Genomic DNA, 7,863 nt, shown 5'->3' on the forward strand with positions numbered 1-7,863 from the left:
GATGCGATAACCAACTATCGTACGTACAAGGAACTTTGCGGAAAATAGTTTACGTGGAAACTCTGGCGTGGCTCAGGGGACATCGTTTAATCCCTTGAACGCCGAGGACTCGAAGCTTAACGGTTACGGTCGCTGGGGTCCTAACTAGAGGATTAACGAATCTAAATATATGAATTAAATAAATATTGCGAAACAGTATGAAAAACATCGATAATTGCCCATACATGCGGCCATAGCGCTCGAAGGGTGAAAATCTCGACTTCGATTCATCCCATTTCCAATCACCAACCAGTTTCTTCGGTTTAACGATGTTCCTTCGTGCGTTTTTAGGTGTTTCGAATAAACGGCCCGTTCCCTCGTGGATGCAGGAACGATCGAGAAGCGAGAGGGAAGATCCTTCGTATCCACTCTGAAACGAGAATACTGGGTTAAGCGGTGGATTACGAGTTTGACGAGTGGTCGAACCTCCTGAAAAATTTTCTACGGCAAAACATCGACGGAAAGCCTCGATTCTCCTGGGAACGGGTCGAAAGATAGGGGTACGAAGTGAAACCGGCAGTTTTCTACACGAGCCCAGCGTATAACCAGTTTCGAACACGTATTTATTACAGCTTTTCCTTATTTGCTTTTAGCGACGGGAGCTAATCTTCATTATATACGGCGTCGAGGCCGAGAAACGTCGGTTTTGTCTCGGGCGTGTTTATACACGCTATGCAACGTAACGGATGTCCGGGCAAACGATACGCTAAACATCCGAGTAATTAGATCTCGAGTTTGAAGCAATCGTTGGAAGGCTTTCATCGATTTTGAAAAAAAAAATTATTCAGTCGTTGTTAATGTAAAATAAAAGTCATCTCGAAGATGTCACTTTGCATGATACGTCGAAGAGAGACCCAAAGGCTAAAAAGCGTCGCAGAGTCTACGTGAAAATCGTCGATAACGCTCGCCCTGACACACTTGGACGCGGCTCCTTGGACGATAGCGCGTCTCCTGGAGTCAATAAAGATAATCTCCGCCGGTACTCCTACGCGTTTCGAGCAGAAACTGTTCCTCGAACCCGGCCGTCGTCGAGGTAATTACTCGTTTCGTTTAGGAACGAACAGAAAGGACATCGTCGAGAGACTGTTATTTCCATACCGCCTGTCTCGATGTTCGAATAAGTCGTGAGAACCGGAATGATAGCGCGACCGGAAGAGCGGCTTGAGAACCAAGGAGACTCGCAGATAATCGTCGAAGAATCGCAGGTATATACGGTGCACTGAGAAGATTCGAATCGTGAGAACCAGACGGGAAAACACGCCTGCTGGGTTCCCTTGCATACCAGACCTCGCCATCTTTACAATAAATCACTCGTCGCCGTTGCGCTGATTGAATTAATGCTTGTAAATTACGACGTACAGGAGCGAAGAAAATAAACTCGCGGGAGGATGTTCGATACGAAGCACAGGACGCTAGAGTAATCTCGACTAATCTCGAAACGATGGAGACCCCCTGGATGGAGGTTCAGCTTTCAGAAGCTTTTACGCTTCTAGAAGTCTTTGTTGCATCGATCAAATCCTTCGTTACGCGATATGTAATATTTTTGGTAGAGAATTTGGTAAAGATTCGGAATGAAACGCAGCGATATCGGTCTTGATAATATTCAAATAATATTCGTCTTGCTCGCGCAAACTTGAAATCTGTTTTGGAGCGAGGTAAATGGACCGACCGACCGATCGAAATCGTTCGGAGCAGTGACAGTGCGGTCTCGAGTTCGTTGGGCTCGGGAACGTGTAACCGTGAGAAATCGGTGGGACTCGTCGCGGAACAAAACGGCGAAGAAAATGAGAATCTCCGTGGCCGGGCTCTCTAGGAGGGAAAACACAAAGCCCGTCGAATCCGACGAACCGACGCGAACGATTCTCCGAGGATGAGAGTCAGCGAATCGAAAATCTCTAGGACGATAGAGGGGGCCCTGGATGGTGGGGAACCGAGCGGTGGGAAATCGGTGGAATCGAAGGACGAGCTTGGTGAACGCTCGGGGAAGAAATCGTGGCACTTGGCGGATCCAACAGACACGGCTTCCGGGAAGGGATCGTCGTTCCGTGACGGACCCGCAAGAAAAGGGAAAGAAACCGTCGACATACCCGAGACGTGAATTATCCTCGAAGAATTCGCTTCTTTTCGTCGCGTTCTTGCATACAGGTGCCCCGAGCTTCGATGATTTATAGCTCGAGAGACTCGGCCCGCGTGTGAATCGTTTCGTAAACGTTGATAATAATAAGTAAAAAGTAATTCAAGGAACATCTGAAAGGTAAGTGACTCGTGTTTCCTTCGATCTACGAGTGGTCTCGGCACACGTTTCGGACGGAACAGAGAATAGGAGCATTGCCGAGGGATCGGTTGGACTTGGATTCTGTAAATGGCACTGGAAGAATTCACGGGGGATTCGAGAAACGGACCCGTGGAGCTCCCGTGTCATACACAGCGTCCGGTCGTGCAACGCGACAAGCCATCCCTTTTTTTCCATCGTGTTCCAGCGTTTCGAGCTCGAGTGGGTCGAATGGAATCGCTGTTATCGATTCATAAACATCGAAACATTCGCGCAAAGGTCGAAGGTGGTCGGTGATTCGATTCGTGGCGCGCTTTTAGATACCGGAAATCGTGCGCGGACTTAGGCGTTTACGTAACCCCGTCGATCGCTGTAAAACACCGAAGAATCAGGCTACGGGCCGAAGATAAGAGATCGTTAACGTCTTGCTCGAACGTCGCCGCGTATTATTGGACAGCTGGCAAGAACCACCGAATGAATTTTGTATCGGGAATCGGCGTCGACGGGAGGCCGTCCCGTGGCAAAACGCTTAATGGCCGAGCAAAAACCAGGCAGAACGCTTTTTAGCGATAACGTTTATGTTCATGCTTCGTTTCTCGCGAGCCACGACGCGGCGCGACGACCTGTGCACGTGGCGAGTGCACCGCAGCCTGGCAACAGGAATGGACGGAATCTTATCCGAACGATTAGCTAAATTAAACCGCCCTTTGGCATCCGTGGTTGCATTTTGGTTCGATAATAACGCGACAACGTAAATCGTCGTCAATAGAACACAGTTTCAACAAAATAATAATAAATCATTCTTTCGACTAAATAAGTAGTAAATGTTGTTGAAATACGAATAAATATGCCTCGGAATTTTTGCTGCTAAAGGTGCTCCTGTTCTATCATTAAAAAATCCAAAGTTTCACACCAGAATACCTCCGTAACGATTGGCGCACCATTAACCCTTTGCACTCGGCTGTCGCACATTTTGCAACAAGATGGCGCAGAGTGCAAAGGGTTAAGAATCTTCGATTTGGAAGGTTGCGATTTCTTTCTTCGGTTGTCGTTCCAAGTTTTTATTTACATGAGAGTTTGTCCGTCTCCGCCTGGCAACAAGCGACCATCTCCGTCGCGGATGCGCGCACCACAGCCGAGGTACAAACGAGAGAGGCGCGTTTGTCGAGCGAAATGTCCATCCAGGAAGAGGAGGGGGCCCCCAGGGAGACACGGGGTACATACGCTCAACCGGAAATGCAGCCAGCGCGGCTAAAAGAAGAAAGTGTCGGAGAAAAAAGTCCCGCGACCAGGGGCCCTTCGGATCGATTCGTGCCGCGGCTCGGCCGCGATGCGCGGTACACCTGTCGCGTTGGTCACCAGGTAAATGCATTCTTCTTCTCGTTGTCGCCGAGAAAACCTAGAGAAACGTTCGGGGAATTCATTTAAATCCTGTTTCCCGTGTCATCCTACGGGGACGTTAATAGTGTGTTAACGCAAAAGGGTGTCAGCTGGATGACGGACAATTTTCGCTGGCTTGAAAACTATAATTTACGTCCAAGGGTAAAACTGAGATCAAAAATTAGAAAAACTGAGGTAAAAATTAGATCGCAGAGGGATTTATGTCTCATCGTCCTACTCGAACGACCGTCGACTAGGGCTCGTTTCGCGGTGAATAACCTGCGTGTACTTGCCACGAGGCACCTTCGCTGCGGCCACGCCGTGTAAAATCGTCGTATGGTAACGATAGAACGTTAAGACGGTCTGTAAATGAATCTAAGCCGGTCGATAGGCGAACAGAAAACAACCGAGCCGTCCTATAAACGACGAATCACGGCACCAACGTTTGATTACCTGTTGCATCACACCTGTTGCCGTCCGAACTCGAACTACGCGGCGACACTGGCCGTGAAAAGATCTTCTCCATTGTCTCGACGCTCTATCGATCGCTCGGGCAGGCACAAACAACCGGAAACGTCGGTGTCAATGTATCCTAAAAGCAACAAACAATATATCACAAATGCGCCGCTAATTTACATACGCGTATACGCGGTATCATAGGGGTAACGCACGGAACGGCGTTTAGAATGAAAATTGTTTCCATATCGCGAGACTAGGATCACGAACGTGGTTTCCGTTAACTGGAAAGCGGGCATCCGATGGATTCGTCGTCGACGATTATCGGTTCCCTTCGATTCTCTAACAGCAATTATGAGTTAACTTATCTGGTCATGCAGGCGTTTCCCCCACGGAATAACCGAGGTACTAACTCGCAGATAACTCGGTCCGACTGTTAACTACATCGTCGATACGTCGCGAAATGGGAATGGTAGTTTGAAATGTATAACGCGGTACCGTTGCCAGCAGATTTGCAAGAAAAAGGAGCAATCTTTCCCGAACGCTCGTACAAATAACCAAAAAGTGGCGCAATCTTCCATGTGACGGTAAATCTTCCACTCGTCTCGGTTTTCTCATAACTGTTCGCAAAGAAGGCGAGGTCATGGGAAAACGGACTCTGTTGCACAATTCAATTCTTTTCTTCCTCGAAAACAAAAGATACGGTCTCGTCCGAATCGCGTGACGCGGTGTGTACATCTATACTGCTATTATAAAGAGGTAAAATTTGTTTGTATGTACAGGGGGTAATCTCTGGAACTACTGAACCGATTCAAAACATTTTTTTAGTAATAAAAAGTTACACTACACCCTAACAGGCTATATTTTATTTTAATAAAAATAAAGTCACAGTTCCTTCTAACAGTATTTACGCTGGTGCAGCTGGTTACTGTATAACCAAAGGGAGAGAACGAAAACGTCGAAGAAAAATTGACGACTTCTAGCGACGGATCTTTGACCCCTGGAAAACGAATATTCTCGATCCTCGATGTCGATAAAGCACCTTAGCGTTTGATCGTGCTCGCGTCCTCCCAGGAATCTCTCGATCTCATTGTTCGTGGCCAGCAGGGCAGAAAGCGACGCTTCCGGTTTCAAGTTGGCTTGCGCACGACGGACGGACAGGCCTGGTTGCATCCCGACCGGCCAGGTAAACACCTGCGCCATATTTCACGGGGAAAAAAAGGATCAAGGTCGTAGAGAAACGTTTCGTTCGGTTACCCGTTACGTGTACACTTGTACGTTTTCGTTGTAACGTTACGACGTCTTCCAGGCACTCGTCATTATGCAACCAAGTACCGTAATTGGAGACACGGATAAATCAAGGGAACGAGACAAAATTATGCTGTACAATGGTTCTTGGGCTCGGTACGTATGTATGAAAACATAACTGCTTCGCGTTCTTGCAATTTCCAGTCCGATGAAATGGAATCGTACAGCGTCAATTATTTTTCCACAGACATTATCCTCGCCGATGGAAAATTGTCATGGCACCGGAAGCGAATAACTAGCCGCGGAACCGGAAGTCGCCGTGGGACTGCTGGGAAACTTGAAAATATCGCGTACATCCTTCGCATCCCATGGGAACCGTCGCTCGACACGCACGCGAACGCTCGTGTGTTTTCCGTTGCGTGTATACGGTGGCCGAGCAGAGAAAGAATGATCGACCTCAGCGGTGCAGAAATCGCATCCCCTATATCTTCTTCTGCGTTATTAACCCGTGGCAACGAATTACTACGACTAAAATATCGACGATTTTGGGCGGCGCGTAAAAGCGTACGATATCGAACGTTAATGATTCGAGTTGGCTATTCATCGACTGTACGCGCCTATCCGCTTCCGAGTACGTGTGCGAGCCACGCATGGATACACCCACGGCACACCGATGCATAGTCACTTTTATGATTCACGAAAGTTATCTTTATGGTCAGGTGAGTAACGCGTAGACGCCTCGACAATGGGGAAAGGTGGACGGCAGATGAATCCTTCACCCTTTACAGAGATCGTTCCTTTCGAACACGCGCGGCAACATTTTGTCACGTACGAAGCTAACGAGTCATTTGCGTGGCCTTTCACTGACGCAGTCACGGCAATTGATTGCGAAGCAACGGCGCGGCGTTATTATTTACCGACAACTGTAAACCCACATTCTTTACGCACACGTGGAAACATGTCTTATAAAAGTATTTAGTAGATGTAGACATTAATTCTGTGCATTTATATTTAATCACTTACTTAATCGTCATCTTGCGATTAAGAATATCTGTTTAAACTAGAGTTGTAAATTATCGATAACAGAGGCACAGAATTAAACCGTGAACCATGCGAGCATATGCGACTGTCGTGCGAAACGTGGTTCACTCAACTCGCGACGCTTTATTCAAATCAGTCCAACTAACGGGAATATTGTATTTATTTCTCTTTGCTGTTATCTGTAAAACTGTTTACGTAGAAACCAGTTCAATCGAAAGCTTTATGGTTTTCAATGTACACGGTAGCTAAACGCGAGCCATGTCTCGATTTGTAAATAGGCAGAATTTGGCAGCTATTCCAGCGACGAGGAAAGGCTGCCCGATGCCAAAGATATTTATTCCGAAACGATCCAGAGTGGCTGCGTACACGAAAGAATCCTTGAGTAGGAAATCGCGAACGTCGCAGGTTAGCTTTGCCAGCTGAAAATAAATAATCATCCAGACTCGAGTTCGACGAAAGTCGGAATTTCGCAGTCGACGTACGCGTCTCTTCTAGACGCGAGGAAATCACGGGCTTGATTCGCATCCAGAAGCAGTGGGCGATCGCGGACGTCATTAGAAAACTTGCAACTTCCTCGTCAAGGCGTCCTTGAGATGCAAACGATATTTCTGAGATCAAAGAAAGGGCGGGGGGAACCAATTGTCCGGTCTTCCGTCAGTGTCAATGCTGGGACAGTGAATTATTCGCTGAATGGAAGCCTGTGTTGTAGCATTTCCAGGTTTACGTGTTGGAAATATCAACACGAGTGCCAGACGAAAGCATCGAGACATTTGATATCGTAAGGAAGAACGATTATTACTTAATTCCACATGTACGAGCAATTCTATTAATATTTTGTATTATATCGGCCAGTTTGCACGATCGCGAGGAAAATTTGATACGTCGGTTTTATGCATTCTTCCCAGGCCAGCTCGGGTATTATTCGTGGATCTCAAGACGTTAATCTTTAACCAGCAGCTGAAACGAATAAATATTTACTAAGTACATCGTTGACTTTCGAGTGGATAGGGCTTATGTCGCGAATGTTGGATGATCTCGCGTGGTGAAAACAAGATAACCGTGTCCGATTGATATATGACTGCGATCTGGTCATTGAAGTTCGGCCAGTAGAGAAAGAACGCGAGGACATCGGCGACATTGGTACATGAACATCAACACGGTCGATGATGTAGCTATAATTATAGAAAAAGACAAATTTCTCAGGCTTGGACGAAATAAACGTTTATGCTACCGTTTCCCATGAAGAGCATCCCAAATGAGCGGATCGAGAAATGAGAATAGACTTTGGTTTATCTTTTTATTATATGCACAAGTTTTACTATTAACCCTTTGGGATTGGAACGCTTATTAAGAGGGCAACTAACGCTCCAGGAAATACACCGCGTTGCTATACGTAATTGAGGTTTCGAACTTGGCCACGAATGAGT

The 7,863-nt window shown here is 46.9% G+C and overlaps 1 long non-coding RNA gene across 1 annotated transcript; it reads right to left on the reverse strand.

Annotated features, from left to right (window-relative positions):
* Positions 1–200: 200 nt before the first annotated feature.
* LOC128876345 (uncharacterized) lies at positions 201–7,316 on the reverse strand. The gene is made up of 3 exons (XR_008457007.1): positions 5,190–7,316; positions 4,145–4,283; positions 201–409 (listed from the first exon to the last, which is right to left on the reverse strand). It is a non-coding gene; the product is annotated as an uncharacterized LOC128876345 (long non-coding RNA).
* Positions 7,317–7,863: the final 547 nt, after the last annotated feature.

The sequence above is a fragment of the Hylaeus volcanicus genome, chromosome 5 (genome assembly GCF_026283585.1).
Source record: "Hylaeus volcanicus isolate JK05 chromosome 5, UHH_iyHylVolc1.0_haploid, whole genome shotgun sequence".
In the NCBI taxonomy this organism is placed as follows: domain Eukaryota; kingdom Metazoa; phylum Arthropoda; class Insecta; order Hymenoptera; family Colletidae; genus Hylaeus; species Hylaeus volcanicus.